This window comes from Delphinapterus leucas, chromosome 2 (genome assembly GCF_059928025.1).
Source record: "Delphinapterus leucas isolate spDelLeu-1000000601 "Yukka" chromosome 2, BTC_Dleu_Yukka2, whole genome shotgun sequence".
In the NCBI taxonomy this organism is placed as follows: Eukaryota; Metazoa; Chordata; class Mammalia; order Artiodactyla; family Monodontidae; genus Delphinapterus; species Delphinapterus leucas.
Window position 1 is genome coordinate 85,695,399 of NC_143130.1, and position 25,228 is coordinate 85,720,626.

General features: G+C 38.1%; 1 pseudogene; it reads right to left on the reverse strand.

Annotated features, from left to right (window-relative positions):
* The window catches only part of LOC111177614 (RAD52 motif-containing protein 1-like), a 32,647-nt pseudogene extending 7,908 nt beyond the window's left edge, over positions 1 to 24,739 (reverse strand).
* Between the last annotated feature and the right edge of the window lie 489 nt (positions 24,740 to 25,228).

A 25,228-nucleotide genomic window follows, 5' to 3' on the forward strand; every position in this document is an offset into this window, starting at 1 on the left:
TACTGAGCCTGTGCTCTAGAGCCTGTGAAGCACAACTACTGAAGCCCGCGTGCCTAGAACCCGTGCTCCACAACAAGAGAGGCCGTCGCGATGAGAAGCCCACGCACCACAACGAAGAGCAAACTCTGCTCGCCGCAAATACAGAAAGCTGGTGCGCAGCAACAAGACCCAACGCAGCCAAAAATAAATAAATAAATTTATTAATTAATTAAAAAAATTTTTTGTCAACCTCACACATTTGAAATCCACATAAATGTATATATAAGGAAGATTCTTGTGAAGATTTCTTAAATTAAGGGGCAGCATAAAATGACATGGGTTTAACATCAGTTAAGTTAGGGTTTGGCCTCTAGTTTCCACATTTACTGTCATGAACCTTAAGTAAGTCACTTAACCATCCTGAGTTCGAGTTTCTTCATCTAAAATAAAAGAAAGAAACAACTGGGGAACTGGGGGATCAGTGGAGCACTGCATGTGAGAGCATTCTGTACACCACAGCGCTGTACAAATGCTAGCCATTTTTTTTTTCCCCCCTGGGATCTTAGTTCCCAGACCAGGGATTCAACCCGGGCCTTCAGCAGTGAAAGTGCACAGTCCTAACCACTGGACCACCAGGGATTTCCAGATGGCCTATTAGTTTTAAATTTAGCACTTCATCCCAGTAGAGCGAGGAATTCCACATTTGGACCCACCTTCACTGGAGATGTGTGAAAAAGCTGCTTCTGGTCGCATGCCTTTTGGGCTCTGTGGGCATCCCTTGCTGAATAAAACTTGATGATGGCAGAGAACCCAGGACCGCCCACTGCTGAGTTTGTGAAGACTCGGGCCGAATACAGAAGGCCAAACTGGAGAAGACTGTAAACAGAGAATGCTCTAGGGTGGTCTCACACTAAGAAAGTGCAGTAAATTTCAGGCCCAGGAAACCAAATGGCCCATTCCCTTATATTCCCCCAGCCCTTTGCCACAGGTAACTGTGGTGAGCCTGCTACTCCAAACACTTCTCATTTCATGAACAAGTTCCCTCTGAAATCCTAAGCTTCGAGAAGCATTAGGAGGCAATGCCTTCTGTTGGGGACTAACTCTCAAAAATCTATGGGGGAGAGCTGACTGCTCAGGTTGTCTCTAGAACTAAGATTCCTCTCAGCAGAGACCACAGGCAGATGAGGTACTGAAGCAGTACCCCGGGGCGCCCAGTTACTGGGGCGCAGGGCAGCTTCTTCCACCCTTCCCTCCGCTCCGGCACGGCTCAATTGCAAAGCCTCGGGGGTGGGTCCAGAGCTCAGCTCCCACACCAGCAAGGTTTTGTCACCCCCGATGCGAACCGCAAAAAGTACCAATTGCACCAACCCACCGTCACCGCACGTGCGCTGCTCGGGGCGCAAGCGGACTGTGCGTGCACACGCGCACGCACGCTCTTTAAATACTTAGTGCCAATAAATCTAATATATAGAAAAAGAGCTGAAAGCCCCTGAGTGTTTTGTGGATAGAAAAGCGTGAGATTCAGAGCAAGTTCAGAGCTTGACAGCCAAAGAATAAACTAGCTCTCCATTCCATTAGAAGTGCTAGGTAGCAGCTTCTGGTTATGGAACCCGAAACTCTCAGGCTCCAAAGAGGACATTAAACAGCATCACTTGTACTCTTTATAAAATTGCAGAAACAAACAAAATAAACAAAAATATATTTACACCTGTCCTATAAGACAAATGGTACTTGAGACCTAATGTATATAAAATCAGTTTACAAACTGTGAGGCACTATATCAATAAGTTCTCATTTGCAGAGAGCACAGCATAGGATATGAGGCCACTAATGTTAATTCCCTTCCCCCATCCATTCCTTTCTCTTGTTCCTTTATGTATGCAGATCAGTTACATTATTAAGCTGACAATGTAACTGAGCTATTATTAGCTTAATAATGTAACCAAGAATCTGATTTTTAGCAAGGGGGTAGTTCTTAGAAACTTAGGGAGCTGGAACTCTGAAAGTATGAATTGAAATAATGCAATTACATCATGAATTTTAAATTTTATCATCATTGATTAAAAATAAAAATATTAAATAACTGAAAATTTATTATCCCACAATTTAGACTCACCACAACGTGTGACGTCTGTCAGGCATTCACTGTCACAACGCAGCTTGACTGTCTTTCAGACAACCTCAATGGTATTTTTAAATTGGCAGACGTAGCAGGCCATACGGCTAGGTAAGATCCTATAAATGGAAACACAGGTAATTAAATTCGTGGTAAAAGAGTTACTTGAGTAGGTAGAAGAGGTAGGCCAAGGCCACCACAGACCAGTGCAAAAAGGAGTTCTTGGGGCGTATGGACTGCAGAACTGGATAGGGGCCGGTTGGCCAATTGCTGCTCTTGACTGTTGTAAATAAATATAGAGGAGGAGAGAGGTGCCCAACAGAAGGATTAGAATGGCAGTAGGTATGGTATGCCTAGAAAAAAGGGAATAGGGATTAGAATTGGGTGACATTGATCTGTAGTTTAATTCAGAATTATCTCCTTCTAACCCGAAATCCTCACTTTGGGTTGAGAGTACACAGGAAGAAGGCAGACTTCTAAGAAGAGTCTGAATAAGACCGCACCTTCTGGAGTCCCTTTCTCAGGTCCTATTTGTGAGTAGTAATATATTAGAAATTATTCTAGTAATAAAAATGCATCGTGTGGTTAAACAATAACAGAGATCACATTGGCCAAATCTGGACAAAAGGAACATTCGAAAGAATAACATTACCATTATAATAAGTTATAACATAGTTAATTGAAAAAGAAAGCACATGAGTTCATAATGATACGCAAAATGAAAAGTGGGGGACCTCTTCTTTATAAAATAATGTCAGCTAATAAATGCAAAAGGAAAGATAGAATTAGGAAAGTGTCATTTGGCAACTATCAATGTAATAATCGATTCAGACAAGGATTATCATTGATGCACATTTGGGTGAAGAAGTGTTTGAAAGTAGGATCTTCACTGATCCCAAACTTTCACCCCACATATTATTTTTCAACTACCAAGGGGAAAAATAACTTTACAATGGAGAGATATGGAAGATACCACCTTAATCAAGTGATCAAACTTAGCACTGGGCCACCTGAAGTGATGAAGTATGAAGATTACATCACCTATATAGTATTCTTCCCCAAAAAGTTTACTTTGAATCTAATGAGGAAACGGACAAATCCAGATTGTTGGGCAATTTATAAGACAACTGGCTTAGACTCTTCAAAAATGCCAATGTCATAAAACACCAAGAAAAAAAATAGCAGGGAAATATTGTAGATTAAAGGAAACAAAGACAAGACATGCAATGCCTAATCTTATTTGGAACCTGTATCAAAGCAAAACACACTTAAAGAATGTTATTGGATTCTGGCCAAGATGAAGTAACAAGGACCAATTTAACCTTGCACCTGAAGCAATGAAAAAACCAGACAGAACATATGAAAAAACACTTTTCAAGAAACTGGACCTCAGGCAATAAACTTCAGTAATCCTCATGAGGTGGGAAATAAATGAAGTGATCCCTATAATTGCCCTAATTTACTTCTCTGAGAGTTTCCAGGTCATGGTACAGGGAAGAGAAGTCCAGGCAGATACTGGTGGACTCCCTGACTGATGAAATGGAGCTGACAGTCTGGGAAAACCAAGGTAACTAGAGTTCAAAAAGCAGAGTATCAGAGACAAAAGAAATGCACAGACAAAGAACTCTGGAGATATGCAGAGGGATCTCTTGAGAATTCAACAAAGTATTTGTCAGTACATTTGTGTGAGGAATTACTTGATACCAGGAAAAGGACCACATGAAAGGATTAATAATAAGAATAACTATATCACACAAGGTTGTAGGAATAGTACCTGTCCTTACAAGTCAGACTGGAAAACCTCATGATACTCAGAAAAGACTTGTCTCAGTAGTTGCAAATAATGCACGCCAGACTAAAGGCTACTTGGACTCCTACCCAACGAACCTTAAAAGCTAGACCTAAAAGAATAAAATTGTTTTGAGTAACTTAATTCCACCCAAAACAAATCCCAAGCATTTTACAAGAATTTAAATATATATATCACACAAGAAACTAAAACTCACAATATCTGGGATCATATGAAAAATTGCCAAGCATGCAAAGAAGTAGGAAAATATGCCCCATAGTGAGGAGAAAAGGCAATCAATCAGAACTAACCCATAATCTATATAGATGTTAGAATTCGCAGAAAAGAACATTTAAAAAGTTATTATACCTGAAGTAAAGTTATTATAACTGTATTTCATATGTGAAAAAACCTAGACTAAAAACTGAAAATGTTAAGTACTGGCATGGAAAAGGTAAAACAGACCAAAATTGAGCTTCTAGAGATTAAAAGCAATGTCTAAATGAAAAAGATATTGAAAGGTTAATGGATGATTAGACACTGCAGAAGAAAGGGTCACTGAACATTAAGGCATAGTAACAGAAACTATCCAAAATGAAACAAAAAGAGTAACAAAACTAAACAACAACAAAACTTAATAGAGCATCAGTGAGCTGTGCAACAACTTCAAGTGGCCTAATACATGTGTACTTAGAGTCCATGAAGGAGAGGAGAAATGCAAAAATTTGAAGAAATAATAGCCAAAATGTTTCCAAAATGGTAAACACTATAAAGCCACAAAGTCAAGAAGATCAATGAACTTTAAGCATAAGAAACATGGAAAAAACTACACCAAAGCACAAAAAATAATCAAATTGCTCAAAACCAGCAATAAATAGAAAAATTTAAAAGCAGCAAGAGGAAAAAACTATACACTACATACAGAGGAACAAAGATATCAATGACAGCAGAATTTTTGTTGGAAACAATGTAAATGAGAACACAGTGAAATAACATCTTTAAAGTAGTGAATTGAATTCTATCAAGCTAGAATTCTATACCCAAATATGTCAAAACAAAAGCAAAATAAAGACTGTCTCAGACATCCAAAGCTGAAAGAATTCATTACTAGTAGACTTTCACTTTAAGAAATGTTAAAAGAAGTATTTTCAAGCAGAAGAAAAATGACATCAGATTGGAATATGGATCTACATAAAAGATTAAGAATACAGGAATAGGGACTTCCCTGGTTGTTCAGTGTTTAAAAATCTGCCTGCCAATGCAGGGGACATGGGTTCGATCCCTGTTCCGGGAAGATCCCACATGCCATGGAGCAACTAAGCCTGTACCTCACAACTACTGAGCCTGCACTCTAGAGCCTGTGTGCCACAACTACTGAAGCCCATGCACCTAGAGCCTGTGCTCTGCAACAAGAGAAGACACCCAGTGAGAAGCGGGTGCACCGCAACGAAGAGTAGGCCCTGCTCGCCGCAACTGCAGAAAGCCCAGAAGAAGCAAAAAAGACCCAACGCTGCAAAAAAATAAATTAAAAAAATACTTTAAAAAATTTTTAAAGGATTTTAGTCATTCAATATATGTCTCCAAACACAATGGAAATAAATTAGAAGTTAACAAATATGAAAAAGCTCCAAATATTTGGAAACTAAACAACACACTTCTGAGTAACTTTGTGGTCAAAGAAGAAATCAAAAGGGAAATCAGAAACTATTTTGAACTCACTGAAACTGAAAACATAATATGTCAACATGTGGGATATTGCTAAATCTGTACTCAACTTCCTCAGCTTCCACCTTAATCTGGGAAAACGAGAGCAAGTTAATCACAGAGTAAGAGAAGAAAGAACACAATAAAGATCAAGGTAGAAATAAATAAAATGGAAAACAGAAAAATACTATGGATATGAAAAGGATAATAAGAGAATATATAGAATATACCAATAAATTCAAGATGAAATGGACAACTTCCTTGAAAGACAAGCACTAGTAAAGTTTTTCAAGAATATAGATATTAGGGCTTCCCTGGTGGCGCAGCGTTTGAGAGTCTGCCTGCCGATGCAGGGGACATGGGTTCGTGCCCCCGTCTGTGAAGATCCCACATGTCGTGGAGTGGCTGGGCCCGTGAGCCATGGCCATTGAGCCTGTGCATCCGGAGCCTGTGCTCCGCAACGGGAGAGGCCACAACAGTGAGAGGCCCGCGTAACGCAAAAAAAAAAAAAAAAAAAAAAAGAATACAGCTATTAAAGAAATTGGATGTGCAGTTTAGAACCTTCCAACAAAGAAAGCTTCAAGTCCAGGTGGCTTAACTGATAAATTCTACCAAACATTATGGAATAAAATAATGTCAATTCTACACAAACTCTACCAGAAAGTTGAAGAGAAGGGAATATTTCCCAACTTATTTATAAGGCCAACTTTCACCATAACAAGATTAGACAATGACATTGCAAGAAAACTACAGACCAGTATCTCTCATGAACACAGAGGCAAAAATTCCTAACAAAATTTTAGCATATCAAATCCACTATTATATAAAAAGATGATACATCATGTCCAATTGGGTTTATCTGAAGAATGAAAGGTTGGTTTAATATCTGAAAATCAATTTACCCAACTTAGTACACTATAAAAAAGAAAAAGCAGGACATGTCTGGTGGGGCAGTGGTTAAGAATCCACCTGCCAGTGCAGGGGACATGGGTTTCAGCCCTGGTCCGGGAAGATCCCACATGCCACGGAGCAACTAAGCCCGTGCGCCACAACTAATGAACCTGCGCTCTAGAGCCTTCCATCCAACTACTGAGCCCATGTGCCACAACTAGTGAAGTCCATTCACCTAGAGTTCGTGCCCTGCAACAAGAGAAGCCACCGCAATGAGAAGCCTGCATACTGCAATGAAGAGTAGTCCCTGCTCGCCACAACTAGAGAAAGCCTGCACGCAGCAATGAAGACCCAAAGCAGGCAAAAATAAATAAACAAATTAAGAAAAGAAAAGAAGGGAAAAATGACATAATCATTGCAATAGATGCAGGAAAACAATGAAAAGAATCTAACATCCATTCCTGATTAAAGAAAAAAACAGCCCTCAGTAGACTAGGAATGGAAGGAGACTTTCTCAACCTGATAAATGACTTCTACAAAACACCAAACATCATATTTAATGGTGAAGGGCAAAGTACTTTCTCTCCAGGATCAGGACAAAAGCAAGGATGCCTACTCTCATTACTTCTATTTGACACTGCACTGAAGGTTCTAGCCAGTGCAATAGGGCAACAAAAAATAAGCCATATTCAGAATGGAAAGGAAGAAGTAGAACTATCTTTATTTGCAGATAACATGATTATGTAGAAAACCTGATAGAATCTACAAAATTGCTACTGGAACTAATAAATGAGTTTATCAAGTTTGCAGGGTACAAGATCAACATACAAAAAGATTAATTTATCTCAACAATCAGAGATCAAACTTTTAAAATACTACTTATAATAGAATCAAACATATAAAATACTTAGAATAAATCTGATAAAATATGTAAAAGACTTGCACACTGAAAACTGTAAAATATTGCTGTGGGAAATTAAGGAAGACGTAAATAAATGGAGAGATATAATGTATTCATGGATCTGAAGTTTCAATATTGATAAGATATCAATTCTCCCCAAACTGATTTATAGATCAAAATCCCAGTAGGCTTTTCTGTAGAAATAGGCAAGCTAATTCTAAATTTTATCTGGAAATAAAATTCAGAATAACTAAAACAACGTTGAAAAATAACAAAGTTGAAGAACAGTAACTGATTTCAAGGCTTATGAAGCTACACTTTCAAGACATTGTGATAGTAGTGTAAAGATACACAAAAAATCAAAGGAACAGAATAGAAAGTTCAGAAGTACAGAGATGTGGACAACTGACTATCAGGTTCAAAGGCATTTGAGAGGAGAAACAATAGTCTTTTCAATAAATGATGCTGGAACAACTGAATATCCAGGTTCAAAACAAAAAAAAAACAACTTCCATCCAAACCATATACAGAAATGAACTCAAATTGGTTCAAAGGTCTAAATGTATAACATAAAACTATAAAACTTCTAGAGCAAAACAAGTGAAAAATTTTATGGCCTTGATTTAGGCAAGATTTCTTAGATACAACACCAAAAGCATAATCCATAAAAGAAAAAAATAAATTAGCCACCATCAAAATTAAGAATTTCTGCCCTACAAAAGACACTACTGAAAGAATGAAAAGATGAGTCCCAGAATGGGAGAAAATACTTAGCAACTTACACATTGGATAAAGGACTAATTTCAAGAATATATAAAGAACTCTCAAAACTCCAGAAAAATACAGATAAAAGATTCAAAGATATACATATGGAAAATAAGCATACGAAAAGATGTTTGACAAGATTAATCATTAGGGATGCTAGAGTGAGAAAAAATTGCACACCTATTAAACTATCTAAAATTAAAAATACTGAGCATAGCAAGTGTTGGCCGCAACGTGAAGAAGATGTAACTCTTGTACACTGCTGGTAGAGATGTAAAATGATCAAGCCACTATGGAAAATAGGTATTTTTTAAAAACTTAAACATATACTTACCAATGATCCAGCCATTCTACTTGCAGGTATTTACCCAAGAGAAATGGAAATATATATCCATACAAAGACTTGTACACAAATATTCATAGCAACTTTATCTGTAATAGACAAAGACTGAAACAACTCACATGTCCATCAATGGTGAATAGATAAATTGGGGTACATCCGTATAACGGAATACTATTCAACAAAAAACAGAAATGAATTACTGATATATACAAAAATATGGACGAAGATTAAAATAATCATGCTGACCTTAGAAGCCAGTCAGAAAAAAGTATACACTGCATGATTCCATTTACATAAAATTCTAGAAAATGCAAACAGAAAGCACATCAATGGTTGCATGGCGACTGGAAAGGGCAAGGAACGATTGGAAGCAATAATTACGAAGAAACGTTAAGAAACTTTCTGAGGTGATGGACATTTTGATTTTGGTGATGTCTTCGTGGTGTGTATGTATGTGTGTGTGTGAACACAGATTACTGTATGTCAATTATACCTCAAAAAGGTGTTAAAAGAAATGATATTATATGAGAGAGAATTGGGGAAAATTGAATAGCAACTCTTTATTAGGTAATATTATTGGGCAGGAATTTAATTTCTTCAATACTGTGTGTTAACAGTATTGTAGTTACATAGGGAAATAAATTTTTCTTTTTTTTGTGGTACGCGGGCCTCTCACTGTTGTGGCCTTTCCCGTGGAGCACAGGCTTCGGACACGCAGGCCGAGCGGCCATGGCTCACGGGCCCAGCCGCTCCGCGGTATGTGGGATCTTTCCCGGACCGGGGCACGAACCCGCCTCCCCTGCATCGGCAGGTGGACTCTCAACCACTGCGCCACCAGGGAAGCCCCGGGAAATAATTTTTAATATCCAGAGAGGAGGACATCTAGCTGACAAGAGAGGGATCACAATTGTGGCAGATGCTGTGGGAGGCTGAGGAAGATGAGGCTAGAGCAGTGAACAATGTGTGATGGCGTGGTGAAGACAGTCATTTGTCAGCTGACCTGACAAAGACGGTTGGAACAGACTGCTAAATGCAGGGTTCTTTCCGCATACTAATCTCATGCAATCCCCTCAACTAGCCTTGGCACAACAAAAACTTTCTATTAGCTTGCCATACTGGAGGGGCGATGGCACAATTTAAGGTGAAGTAAGTTGTGTAATGAACTGTCACAATAGGGTCCTACAGAAATAGATTTTTTTTAACGGAAAAAAAAAAGAAACTTGACCCTTCCCTCAAAACATATATGAAAATTAACTCAAAATGAATCATAGACCTAAATGGAACTATACAACTTCCGGAAGAAAACACAGGAGAAAATCTTTATGATTTTGGATTACACAATGGGGTCTCAGAAGAAGATTTCTTAGATAAGACACAGAAAAGCACAAACCATCTAAGAAAAATTGCTAAGGGCCTTCCCTGGTGGTTAAGACTCCCAGTTCCCAATGCAGGGGGCCCATGTTCGATCACTGGTCAGGGAACTAGTTCCCACATGCATGCCGCAACTAAGAGTTCACATGCCACAACTAAGAAGACCATGAGCCGCAACTAAGGAGTCCATCTGCTGCAACTAAGACCCAGCACAACCAAATAAATTAAATAAATATGAAAAAAATTGCTAAATTAGAGTTCATCAAACACTTAAAACTTCTAGTCTTCAGAGACACTTTAATACAATGAAGATAAGTCACAATCTGGGAGAAGATATTTACTAAACACATCTCTGAAAGAAAGGACTTTTTCCATTGCTTTTTATATAAAGCCCTCTTAAAATTCAATATAAATATCCAATTAAAAATGGATTTGAACAGACACTTCATTTAAAAAGATATTTGCACATGAATAGACACTCAACATCATCAGCTATTACAGAAATGCAAAATGTGGCAAAAACCACGAGATGCAACTACACACCTACTAGAAAGGCTAAATTTGTTTTAAAAACAAATATAATGATCAGGTGACGATGTGGATCAACTGCAACTCTCATAGACTGCTAGTGGGAAACCAAAATGGCACAGGCACTTTAGAAAACAGTTTAGCAGTTTCTTAAAAAGTTAAATATGCACTTAGCATATGATGATGCAATCCCACCCTTAAGTATTTTACCCCAAAGAAATGAAAACATATGCTCGCACAAAACATATGTTCACACACACATGTGAGTGTTTTCAGAGGCTTTGTTCATAATAGCCAGAAAACTAGAAAGAACTCAAATGTTCATCAAACGATGAATGTGTAAACAAGCTGTGTTTCCACACAAGTAGAATACTACTCAGCAATAAAAAGAATGAACTACTGACAGGTGCAGCAAAACAGATGAATCTCCAAAGAGACTGGTAAGTGAAAGAAGCCAAAAACAAACAGCTACATACCACATGATTTCAGTTATAAGATATTCTGGAAAAGGCAACATTATACGGACAAAAATCAGATTGTTGGTTGACAGGGGCTGGTAGTGGGAGGAGGATGGATTGACTGCAAAGGGACATGAGGGGTCTTTTGGGATTTCAGAAGATTTCTTTACCTCAAATGTGGTGGCTACAGAATTATAAGTTTGTCAAAACACATCACAATGTATATTTATAAATAGTGAATTTTGTGAAATGAAAATTATACATAAATAAACCTGACTTAAGAAAATAATAAAAGAAAACTAAAGAAAAACAATTGAGTGAAAATACATGTAAGAAAAATCAATTTACAGTTTTTCCACTTCAAGGGTCATCATGAGGATGCTTTCAATAGTTGTAAGTGACACTTGTGTTGTTCCCATGTCTCTGAAGGAGAAGCCCAAACATGCATGATATAAAACCCAAAGACAAAAATTCTAAACATAAAAAGATACTTAACATGTGATTACTTCAATTCTGGCTTCTTACTTGCCATAGATGATAATTCCAAAAAGCTCTTATTGAAGAAATTTAAATTTGCATCATCAAATTAATGACCTTGGTGCTGAACAGCACAATCATTGTTCATTATCCGAACTTTTCATTTTCAATTGCATCTACCTCTTTGATCACTCTTTTTAATAAAATAATGTACCCCTTATTCCTTTTTGCTTTCTGGGATAAATAATATTCCTACACGCATCTACATCTTCATAACTATATGTGTTCTTCAACACTGTCCTCATTCTCTGCTGGCTGTCTTACCCGTATATGTTCTTTCTTAATCCTTTTCTTTGCCAATAACTCTTATTTTCAATAACCCAGTTAAAATCTAAATTATGACTTTTCAGCCAAAGTACTCAATCTTTGACGAAAGCAAAAAAGAGCAGAAATTATCTCATAAGCCATGAAACTGTTGCAATAATTACAAATATTTTAATGCTGGCAATTTAAAAAGATAAGAATCTTTACCTGTTGTCAAAGGATTACGATTGAGAATTCTGAAAAATGGAATGGAATTAAAATTATCTGCATTTTCAATTACTTCCATGAAAGCTTATATTCACTTTTTTTGGTATGGAACTTGAAGGTTAAAAAAAAATCATTTTCTATTTTTACCTGTAAATCACTCTAAGAATCTGTAAAACACTCTTTCATTGGGAACTACCCAGGTCTCTAGATGATAAAGTGGAGAAGAGAAAGAAACAAAAAAATAGAAAAAAAAAGTAGCTAGCAAAGAAAAAATATGCCAAAGAACTTTTCAGGTTAAAAACCCGAGAAGTGCCTATGCTGGTAGGAAGCCCTTGCTCTGTAAAAAAGTACAATTCCTAGTGTCCTCCATAATTCAAGGTGTTTTTCTTTCATCTCTACAAATTTTTTAAAATTTCACGATTTAAACTACCCAGTTAAAGACAAAAATAGGGCTAATTCCTTGGTTCTGGAGCCAAAGAAGGACAGATAAATCCAATAGGAACTGCTGAAAGCCATACTCCCATCACATAGTACCATGTGTATTCTTCTATCACAGCCTTTGTTACTGTGTATGTAATCACCTGTTTACTTGTCAGTCCCCTAGATAGTCAGGAACTTGAGAGCAGGGACCACACTTTATTGTCATTATTATTCCTCTGCCTGACACAGTGCCTAATATTTACTAGGTATTTCATAAATGTTTGCTGAATAAATAAAATTTTGTTTATATATCAATAAAATAAACAAATAAGTTTTGGGGAACAAAATTTTATTCCAAAATGCTGGAATAGATTTTCTTCTTAGTTCCTTCTCTCTTTTTTTTTTTTTCTTACTTCTTTAAAACAAACAGGGGAAAAAAGACCAAAAGAAACAGGAAGAAAGAAAAGAATATCTAACTTTAGGTTAACTCTACTCAAGAATTATTAGCATATTTTTGAAGAATCTTATAAAGATAATTACCAAAACTAATATCTTTTGGGTTGCCAGGCATCTGTGATCAGCATTTAACAGTCAATCCTCACAGTAACCTTATGTGATAGATATATTACCCCATTGTACGAATGAGGAAACTGAGGCACAGAGAAGTTACATAACTTGTCCTAAGCCATCAAGTTAGTAAGAAGCAGAGCTGGAATTTGAACTCACTTCTGACTGTAAAGCCTGTGTTTAACCTGAATGAAAAAAAAAGTGGGGGTGTGTTAAACCTATGTTAATTTAACCTTAATTTTCAGAGCACTAAATACAGAAATACCTTTTCAGTCTTCATCTACCCATCTGGGAAAGCCTCTATGAGAATTATATTTTCTCTTTTTAGTTAGTATTTACCTTTTAATTTATTTTTTCCTTAATCATCTCCCATGACAAATATTTAATTAGCCTATGGTCATTGAGACTTTAGAGATTTTTTAAAAAATATTGCAGGAAAATCAGTAAAAATGATGGAGGAAGGACATCTGAAAATTCTTCCCTCCATAGAAGCAACAATACCAGTAACAACAGCAACAACAACAAAACTGGCAAAAATGGTCAGAATCAACTTCTTCTGAACTCTGGAGATTTAACCAACAGGCTTACTGCACATTGGGGAGCAACTTATTCAAGGAAAACAAATTAATTTCTGTAAGAACAATGAGATCTGTGTTGCTTGCACTTGTCCTTGACCTTTGCTCTCCATGCCAGTGGTAGCCTTGAAAAACAGCCCACATCCCTGGTACCAGAAGAAGAAGCATGGACTGGGAGGTCCTTCAAAGCCTCATTCCCAAAGAACTGTCATTGTTTAACATGTCTGGTGGTCCCCTGGAAGACATCACTTCAAAGGCTTGCCCTTTGACCTGACTGAGAGCTGTCTAGTGAGAAAAGCCGTTCCTCAGGTTGCATTTCTGGAAAACATTTTCAAGCAAATATTTTAACATGGCGGTTGCATGAGGCAATGGATAACAGTTTGGGGCAATAAACAGCCCAACCGAAAAGCTTAAAAAGAAAAGCTGAGGAATGAGATGTCCACAGAGACTTTGAAATGTGCCAATGTATTCCTGGGAAACTGGAAGACCACAAGACATATTCCTGGGAATCTAGGAAAATAACTGTTCGCATTAATAAAAGAATTCATCAAGGTTATAGGATATAAGATCAATATTATTTCTACACACCTGCAATGAGTAATCCAAAAATGAAATTAAGAAAAAAAACAATTCCATGTGTAACAGCACCACAAGAAAAAAAATACTTAGGGAAAAACTTAACCAAGTAAGTGCAAGATTCACACTGAAAAGTACAAAACTGTTGAAAGAAATTGAAGAAGATCTAAATAAATATAAAGACATGCTGGATTCATGGACTGGAAGATAATCTTATTAAAATGTCGCTACTTCCCAAATCGACCTATGGTTCCATTGCAATTCCTATCAAAATCCCAGCTGATATCTTTCCAGAAACTGCCAATAATTCCAAAATTCATATGGCAATTCAAGGAAACAGAATAACCAAAACAATGTTGGTAAAGAACAAAGTGGGGGACTCACACATCCTGGTTTCAATACTCAGTTGAAAGCTACTGCAATCACAGTGTGGTACTGGAATAAGAACAGACATGTATATCAATGGAACACAAATGACAGTAGAGAAATAAACCCTCGTATTTTTGGTCCATTGATTTTCAACAAGCGTACCAAAACAATTCAATGTGGAAAGAACAGTCTTTTCAAATGATACTGGGACAACTGTACATCCAGACACAAAATAATGAAGCTGGACTCCTACACTTCACACCATATATGAAAATAAACTCCATTGGATCAAATATCCAAATGTAAGAGCTAAGGCTATAAAACTCTTAGAAGAAAACACAGGAGTAAATCTTTATGACCTTGCATTAGACAATAGTTTCTTAGATATGATACCAGAAGTACAAACAACCAAAGGAAAAATACATGAATTGGATTTTATAAAAATTAAAAAGTTTGTGCTTCAAAGGACACTATCAAGCAAGTGAAAAAACATATAGAATGGGAGAAAATACTACAGTTGGGAAGAATAAGAGGCAGTTGGGAGAAGAAAAGCATAGTAGTTGCTAGGTGTGACAATCTCAAAATTTTGAACTATTACAAATAAAACAGCCACCCTGAATCACCCCAAAGGGCAGACCCAAGTTATTTTTGTTTTTAGTGTTAATGCTTTTCTAAATCTGAGAAGGTGCCAGGATTCTAGTACATAGCAAAAAGTGATGACAGCACCCTGAAGTGTATAAACTTTTGTGTGTACGTAGCTATCTAAAGGAAACCAACGCTAGCTGACTGGGGAAGCATTAGTGCGGCTCTGTGACCGCAGCTCAATTTGCCTACATAGTGTGGCCACACCTCCCTTACCGATATTCTCAACAATGAGGTAAATAATTCAATAGGGATAAGGCTTTGATTTTCCCCTTATTCTCTCTTAGTGCTTATGTTCTTGGTACCATATTATTTTTACTTTTTTTTTTTTTTTTTGCGGTACACGGGCCTCTCGCTGTTGCGGCCTCTCCCGCTGCAGAGCACAGGCTCCGGACGCGCAGGCCCAGCGTCCATGTCCCACAGGCTCAGCCGCTCCGCGACATGCGGGATCCTCCCGGACCGGGGCACGAACCCGTGTCCCCCGCATCAGCAGGCAGACTCTCAACCACTGCACCACCAGGGCGGTCCTTTGTACCATATTAATGTACCACAGAGAAGGCAGCATGTGAATGTGCTCTGTCTGGTTAAGTTATATAGCCTTTCTACATTGTAGAGTCCTACAGTTTGTAAAATCATGGAGCTTGTATTGTTAGAACCAATGAAGTGACTAAAAGAATTTTTTAAAATAAGCCATCAGTCTGGACCTTCATAGGTGAATGAAGGAGAAACACTTTAAAGTCAGAAAAAAAAGTGTACTTAACATTTAGGATTATCAACCACTGCTGGTTTTCCATAATATATTTCATTCCTGATTTTATCTGAAAGAGATGTGATTACTACCAACATTCAAAAAGTGGTACTTTATTAATTAATAAGCTCTTGGCTCATTTTTGAGGTTGATTTCGGATTTAAAATAGACTACCACACTGCTAACTACTTCACCTGATGTTTGTCAATAACATAGAGGCTTCATTCCAGAAACCTACTGACTTATAATTACCTGCACCCCGGTGATGAATCAGGGTTTTGTGGGGCCTGAAGCTCATCTACTTTGGAAAATCCTATCTAATAAAAACATGCAAAATTATGAATACAAAAATTGCTAGGACCCTTCTCAAGACCTTGGAAGGGACCTCTGCAAGTGAGGAGCCCTGAAGCCTAAGCTTCATTGAATTCATGATAAATCCACTTCAGCTGGGGCCCTTTCCCAAACTTATTTAATGCAGGAAACTTATAAACACGCCAGTAATATGTCATTATAGGTAGTAAAATAACTTAACTCGAGGCATCTTCCCTTGGTGGCTAGCCTTTGGAAAGAGATGCAATAAAGTTTATATCTCACCATGGCAAATGCTTCCTGAAGCAAATTAGCTATGTCTATTAGAAAGACTTATCCCAAAACAAAGACTTACTATACTGTGACAGTCTTTTTTTTTTTTTTCATTTGCTGTACATGGGCCTCTCACCGTTGTGCCCTCTACCGTTGCGTAGCACAGGCTCCGGACGTACAGGCTCAGCGGCCATGGCTCACGGGCCTAGCCGCTCCGCGGCATGTGGGATCTGCCCGGACCGGGGCACAAACCCAAGTCCCCTGCGTCGGCAGGAGGACTCACAACCACTGCGCCACCAGGGAAGCACTGTGACAATCTTTTGAAAGTAACTGTGAATGAGTTTTAGGAGTACAGTACTAATTTATTTCCAACACCAGATAGATCTGATTCTTTCCCTAACTTTTTCTGTCATTTAAGAGGAACACAAATACAAAAGGAACGAGTTAGTGCCTCTTCCATTACACATCTTTTCTAAACTACCACGCATTTTCTACTTCATCACCCACCTCCCTCACCTTGTTAACGCTGCTGCATAGATGCTAGAATGGCTCTCATCTATGTTTTCCCATCAACATCCATCTTTCTCCTTCCAGTATGAAAGCTTCTTGGGGACAAAGTCCCTGCCCTATGCGCCTCTGTATCCCCAGCACTCAGTACAGTGCTGACACACAGTGGGCATGGCACTCAGTGAATGTTTTGAATGAATTAATTTTTAAACTGCGATTTATTTATTTATTACCACAATGTATTTTCCCATGTTGCCTACATAACTATAGTGAAACTCTGAATCTTATAAGGAACTCTTGCTGTTGTAAGATGTTTAGGAAAGGTGGTGAGTTTAAGACGTTGTATTGTCGCTACTAAAACCTCCTGGTGAAGGCACCTCATGAGCCTGCTCTCTGGTGTGCTGGAAAAGAAAAACTGACCCTTGGTGCTCTCTCCCCAAGGTAGGCATCAGCAAACTAACAAGGGAAAGGAAGGAGGGCGCTAAAGATAGGCATCTGCAGGAATTGCTAATCCAGCTCCAGACACAGCCTCAACACCTTCATTAACACAAAATGTGTGAACTGTGTGAAACTGGATTTCTGACCCACAAGACAGGTAAGAGAGTCTTTTCCAAAGCCAGGTGTAGAAGAGCTCTCTTTTACCTTGAGTCTGAAATCACCTTCGGGCCATTGAACATACCCTCTATCATTTCCTTGTGTCATGAGAAATCACAGAATTTTTGAGCTGAAGGGGTGTAAAACCCACACTTCTTATTGAAGAGTAGTCAGCAAAGAACGTATATTGTATTAGGCTACAGCAATGTATTTTCTTTATATTTTTCACACTACAGCTGAACACAAACAACGTCTTTTTCCATATCTCAAAGGTTCCCATTGGCCACAGATAATTCACTTCAGAGATATATGCTTTTTGAAAAATAATGTTCTGGTTGGCTGGGGAGATCCCTGTGGTGGGTGTTCAGGAATTCTTTCTGGTTTACCATTTAAAACAGCTAATAATGGTTGGGGAAGCACCCACACCTTTTGCTCCCTGAAGAATTCGATGCTAAACTTAGTTCCTTGCAGCTCTGTGTTGCATACATTTTAAGCAGTTAGGAACTTTGCACATGAGGAGGATTCAAATTTAAATTCAAAAGTGGAACTTCAGGGACCATTCGCATATCGGAGAGGCATCAATGGGATTCCATGACAATGCTAATTTGAGTGTTTTTCCTTGGTGCCTTTTATTGCCTGTGCTAAAGATCAGTACTATGGAAAGCAGAGCGTTTCATATATATGACTTATACAAGTCTCTTGGCCTCTTTGTTCCTTAGTTTCCTCATTTGAAAAAATAAAATAAATGGCTCTCAAGACATGTTTTCCAGAATTCATACTGGTCTTACACCCAGCTAACCAATAACTGCATGATGCTTTTACACACAGTTTTTTACATGTATTCATCTTCTATTTCACTTACTACTTGTGTAAAAACTGCATTCCATGCCGGGCCTGGATGTTCCAAAGCTCAGTTCTGTGAGTAAATTGCAACCAAGATTTCTACAAAAAAAGACACAAGCAAAAGAAGAAGAAAAATGTATATTCTTTCAGAACATTTATCCTTTGGCAATAATTCTAATTTATATATGATGAAACATAATATCACTACTCCCTCCATACACTAAAGAAATCTCACTGTGGAAGATATTATGATTTATACTTTCATGATTAGATATGTGGTGCATTAGATAGAAAATAGTAAATGTTCATTAAATACTTGTATTAAGTGATCTTTATTTCTCTAGAAAGGCGGCACTCTTGGCATTTTTGGCTGGATAATTCTTTGCTGTGGGAGGCTCCCCTGAACAGTTGGATGTTTAGTAGCATCTCTGACCTCTGTCCCCTAGATGCCAGTAGCATATACAGTTCTGACAAGGAAAAATATCTCCAGACACTACCAAATGTCACCTGCGTGAAAAAATCACCCTGGTTGAGAACCACTGCTCCATAATGATTCACTCTGATCTGTGTAATAATTCTCACACTAATCTTTGCTAGAGACAAAAAGATTTTGCTACCTAATTTTAGTAGTAATTTTAATCATATTTCAAACTGAGTAACAAATTAATTTTATAAAAAATTAAGCTTTATAAAAATTCCAAATATAATGAAGTTATATTTGTAACTTACATAAACTGCCAAAAAGGCATTGGTTCACATGTACGTTTTTCGATAGATGGTATTTTATTGCAGGATAAATCTCTAGGAAAGGTAAAAGGAAAATATTGCCTCAATTAGCTATTAGATATCTAATTAGTAGGAATAACTAGTAGAAGTTAGAATGATAATAATAAATAAGAAGCTTTGTTCTAATCTCCAAACCTTAGGAATTACTATTTGAACCTTCCAGAGCCCCTAACCCTGACTTCACCTCTCTTAAGAGTCTCACCTTCAGGATCTTCATAAATTAAATATACAACTATAGATCTTTATAGATTTTGGAGGTAATCTTTCCTGAGAGCAGAGGCATTGATTAGATTCCAACTTTTGTGGCCTTATCAAATTCTAGATTATGAGCTCAACATTTTTATCTCTATATATCATTATAATTTCTAATATGAGGAGGAATATTCTTATATTTACACATTTCCCAGTATAGTTCCGTTTCTCTAGGCCAATTCATTACCGGAAGAAATAAAAGATAACCTTTCACAAAACTTGAAAGGATGTTACTCCTATCATTAATATGTAACGTTAATCCAGGATTACACTTTCTATCATGCTGACTTTTATTCGAAAATACCTACTCTTGACTATAGCTGACTATCTTATTTCCATTGATTCCAGCTTAGTCTCTCATTTCACCTGGATGGGTATAACTGTCTTCTGACTGCTGTTTCCATCTCTACCCTCTCCCTTTCTAAAACATGCTCCACGGGATCACCAGATTAACTGCTCTGGCCTTGGAATCAGCCTCACCATCACCAGGTGATTACTGCACAGGGACTGGATGGAGCTTGGACCTACCCAACAGCAAACCTGCTCTAGCAGTGGGATCAGCCTCATACACCAACAGGCACACACCAGCTTCAGGAATACCACAGCCCAGCAGCCTGTGTAACCAGGCCACTCACTTGCAGGCCAGAAGCAGCCATGGACTCAGCTGGGTCCTGACGCTGCCCATCAGAATGCCAACACAAGATCAGGGATACCCCAGACCCTGCAGATACCTGTGTCAGGGACAGTGATCCAACACCAACTCTGCAACTCCTGGGTCCTGCAGCCAGAACTCAGGACCTGTGTCTTCCTCGCAGTAGCCAGCACAGCCCCAGGACCAGTGACTGGGCACTAGCCCTGATACCACCTGGACTGCAATTCAACCCATAAGTGATCCAGCACTAGATTTGGTGTCCCCCAGAGTTGTGCAGCCAGCTGCCTTATGATTTAGCCTCACCAAGCAGCACAGACAGCCTCCATACTAGGCAGAGTCTGGCAAACATGCACTCCGGGGGCAGCCAAGCCTACCAGACCACCCACAGTAGTCAGCCCACCACAACAGAAGAGCCCAAGCAGCCCGCATAGGACCTAGAACATATAGTTCTAATGACCAGGGGACAGTGGGCGCCTGGGACACATAGGACCCCTCCTACAAAAGGCCACTTCTCTAATGTCAGGAAATGTAACAAACCTACTACATACATAGCAATAAAAACAGCAAGTTAAGAAAAATGAGGTGACACAGAAACCGGATCCAAATGAAGGAACGAGATAAGAACTCAGAAGAAGATCTAAGTGAAGTGGAGATAGCCAATCTGCTCAACAAAGAGTTCAAGGTAATGACTATAAAGATGATCAAAGAACTCAGGAGAAGAACCGACGACCAGAGCAAGAAGTTAGAATTTTTTTAAAAAGAGTTAGACCATTAAAGAACAACAAAACAGAGATGAGGAATACAATAACTGAAATGAAAAATACACTATAATGAAACTACTGTAGACTAAATGATACAAAGGAATGAATCAGAAAACTGAGAACAGAGTACTGGCAATCACTGAAGATGAACGGTAAAACAACAGATTAAAATGAAATGAGGAAAGTTGAACAGACTTGTGAAACAACATCAAGTGTACTAATATTTGCATTATACTGGTCCCAGAAGCAAAAAGGAAGGAGAAAGCAGTGTAGAACATACCTGAAGACATAAGAGCTGAAAACTTCCATAACCTGGGAAAGAAAACAGACATCCATGTCCACTAAACACAGTAAGGCCAAAACAGGATCAACCGAAATAGGACCACACCAAGACTCACTGTAATTAAAATGGCAAAAAAATAAAGATAAAAAGACACTATTAAAAGGAGCAAAGGAAAAGCAACAAGTCACAAACATGGGAACTTGCATAAAGTTATCAGTTGACTTTTCAGGATAACGTCTGCATGCCAGAAAGGAGTGGCATGGTATATTTAAAGTCATGAAAGGGAAAAGCCTATAACCAAAAATACTCTACCCAGCAAGGCTCTCCTTCAGATTTGATGGTGAGATCTAAAGTTTTACAGAGAAGCAAAACTAAAAGAGCTCAGCAACGTCAAACCAGCTTTATGAGAAATCTTAAAGGGGCTTTTCTCAGTGAAAAACGAAAGGCCACAACTGAAACCTAAAAATTAGGAAACACAACTTACTAAAGGAAAAACCTCATTGGATAAGGCAAATACTCAACAAAGGCCGGAAATCAACCATGTACATAGCTAATGGGAAGGATGAAAGAAAACAGTAATAAACTCATCTATATTCACAATAAGAAGTTCAGGGACACACAAAACAAGTAGATGTAAAATATAAGGTCAAATTCAGTAACTGTGGGGGAGCAGAGTAACAGTGCAGGGTTGTTAGTGTCCATATGAAATTAAGAGCTCAGCAACTTAAATGATCAAACACACACACACACACACAAAAAACTGAAAGAAATCCAAATATTAAAGACAGTCCTCACATCACAGATGAAGGGAATAAAAGTGGAAGAAAGGAACACTGAAGAAATTAAAGAGGGATTCTAAAAAAACCCAAGGCAAATGAAAATGAACACATAATGATCCAAAATCTATGGGACACAACCAATGCAGTTCACAGGGGGAAGTTATAGTGATACAAGCTTATTCTTACGAAACAAGAAAAATATCAAATAAACAACCTAACATTACACCTGAAGGAATTAGAAAAAGAAGAAAAAATAAAACTCAAAGCTGTCAGAAAGAAAAAAATTAAGAATGCCATATGCAATCACACCAAAAAGAATAACATACTTAGGAACAAACACCCCTAAGCAGGTAAAAGACATGTGCTCAGAAATCTACCAGCCATTGGTGAAAGAAGTTGAAGGCAACAGAAAAAGATGGGAAAATATAGCAGGTGCATGGACTGGAAGAATTAATACTGTTAAAATAACCATACTACCAAAGACAATCTACAGATTTAATGCAATCCCTTTCAGAATACCAAAGCATTTTCACAGAACTTGAAAAAGTAATTTTAAAATTTGTATAGAAACACAAAGATCCCAAATAGCCAAACAATCTTGAGAAAGAACAGAGCTGGAGGCATCACGCACCTTGACTTCAGATTATACTGCAAAGCGACAGTAATCAAAGAGAACTGGACCAGAGCAAAAAGAGACACAAAGATCACTGGAATGGAAGAGATCCCAGAAAGAAGCCCACACACTTATATTTAATTGATTTATGACAAAGCAGGCAATATGGAGAAAAAACTGTCTCTTCAATAAGTGGTACTGGGAAAACTGGTCAGCTACATGGAAAAGAATAAAATTAGAGTAGTTTAGCGCACCATATATAAAATAAATGCAAAACTGAATAAAGACCTAAATGTAGGACCCTAAAACCCCTAGAGGAAAATACAGAACATTCTTCAACATAAATGATTGCAACAGTTTTGGGTTCAGTCTACTAAGGCAAATGAAACAAAAGCAAGAATAAACAAATGGGACTTCACTAAACTTAAAAGATTTTGCACAGCAAAGGAAACCAAAGACAAAATGAAAAGACCACCTGCTGAAGGAGAGACAATATTTGCACATGATAACAGGTTAACACCAAAAAGATGACCAAGCAAGGGTTCATATCTAAACTACAGAAACAGCACATGCAACTCAATATCAGAACAACACCCAAAATCTTTTTTAAAAATATTAGAAGACCTAAATAGACATTTTTCCAAGGAAAAAATACAGATAGACAGCCAGAACTCACAAAGATGCTAAACATAGCTAATCTGGCAATAAAATGCAAATCAAAACAATGAGATATATCACCTCAGGCTTGTCAGAATGGCTGTCATCAAAAAGGTCACAAATAACAAAGGTTAGTAAGGATGTGGAGAAAGGGAAACTCTTGTACACTCTTGATGTGAATGTGAAGTAGTGCAGCTACTGTGGAAAGCAGAATGGAGGTTCCACAAAAAACTAAAAACAGAACTACCATAATATCCTGCAATTTCACTCTTGGGTATATAACAAGAAGACAAAAACACTATTTCAAAAACATAACTGCACACCAATGTTCATAACAGTGTTATTTGCCATAGCCAAGATATAGAGTCAAACTAAGTGTTCATCAATAGGTTAGGGGATAAAAAAAATTTTCTATGATGACTTCAGCAAAACATGAAATTTTGCCATTTGCAAGAACATGGATGGACCTGGAGGGTATTATGCTTAGTAAAATAAGCCGCAGAGAAAACAAGCCTGGTAGGTTATCACTTACACGTGGCATCTAAAAAATTGAATACAACAACAACAACAACAAAACAGACTCACAGATTAAAGAACAGACTAGTGGTTACCAGCAGGGAGAGACAAGGTGGAGGAGCAAAATGGTGGTAGAGATTCTGAGGAAGAATCCACTATGTATAAAATCAATAATCTACAGTGACGTACAGTATAGCATGGGGAATAGAGCCACTCTTTTATAATAAGTATAAATGGAGAAATACCTAAACATTTATGAATCACTATGTGTTGTACCTCTGAAACTAATATAATAATGTAAATTAACTATAGATCAATAAAATACAAAGTAAGAAACAATAAAGAGGAGACTATTAGATAGAAATCAATTAAATAAACACAAGTTTTGGAAATCAATGAATTAAAAAACAACATGTAAGACACAACATTGGCATTTAAAGTGTACGATCTATTCATTTAAGTGGTGAAAAATGGTACCCATTCTTACAATTTTTGTATACCTAAGATAAATTATTATCTACAAAAATATGTTACAAATATTCACTCAAAAAGAAAGAGAAAATTTGGATTAACCCACTTTAGTATACAAATTTAATATCAAAGTCTCTATGTAACATTGACTTGAGTAAGTTCTGTTAGCCACTTCTAGGCCCTTTGAGATGTAAAATCTTTTAAAGCATAAAAATCAGCCTTTCTACATTTTTCCATTAGACATACATAGAAGTTAAAAGAAATGAGAAGACAGAACAATCAACTAAGAAGGTGAATTAACTGAGAAACAGTCATTCTTTCTCCCTCTTTCTTTTCTTTTCCTCCTTTTCCAGGTCTCTTTCCGTTCCAATCAAGAGAAGTCTTGAGAGTTCTGAGAATATTTCTTTCAGGGCTTCAAATCACCATACCTACATCCTCTGCCACAACTACACACACAGGAACAAAAATAAACCTCTGCTATCTACTCATGTAGGAGGGATTCGTGCAAAATAAAATCCTACATGGAGACCAACAGGTGAGTTTTCTACCTGTTCTTTATAATATCCTTCCATTATAGTAAATCCCACACATTATGAGGCAGAAGGGGTTATGTGAGCTCTTCCTTGAAGTCAAAAAACTTGCATTCATTTCAAGTACCTGGTGATCATAGGGTACCCCCAGGGAAGGTGCCATTCACCTTGAGGGAGAGTCGGTGAATGGGCTCCCGCAGCCATGCACCTCCTGATGTACAGATTCTGAAGAAACAAAGGGCGGTCACACCACAGTCAGCCTGTCAGGCTGTCGGGCCACTGGGCAACCCCAGCAGCCTGCAAGTGACCCCTCAGTTCCTGAAAGCAAAACTCTGTCCCCCCTGTGAAGCCAGGCAATTCGGGCCAGAGAGTCAGAGGAGACCGGTAATCAACTCCTCCTCTCTGCTCACCTCCTTGGGGTTACAGCAACCCCATCTCCAAACCCAACTCTGATTCTGGAGTGCCAAAGTGGGAGTGCAGGTGGGCTCTGCCGGTGCTTTTGCGCCCTCTGGAGGTTGTCTTCTCTAATGGCAACTCTCAGCGCTTCCTCCTCCTCCTTCCCTAGTCCTGGGGTCTGCCATGCCCTCTGCAGCTACTGGCCTGATTTCATTCTCCTTTTTTCTCCAATTACAATGAAGTGTCCTACAGAGGT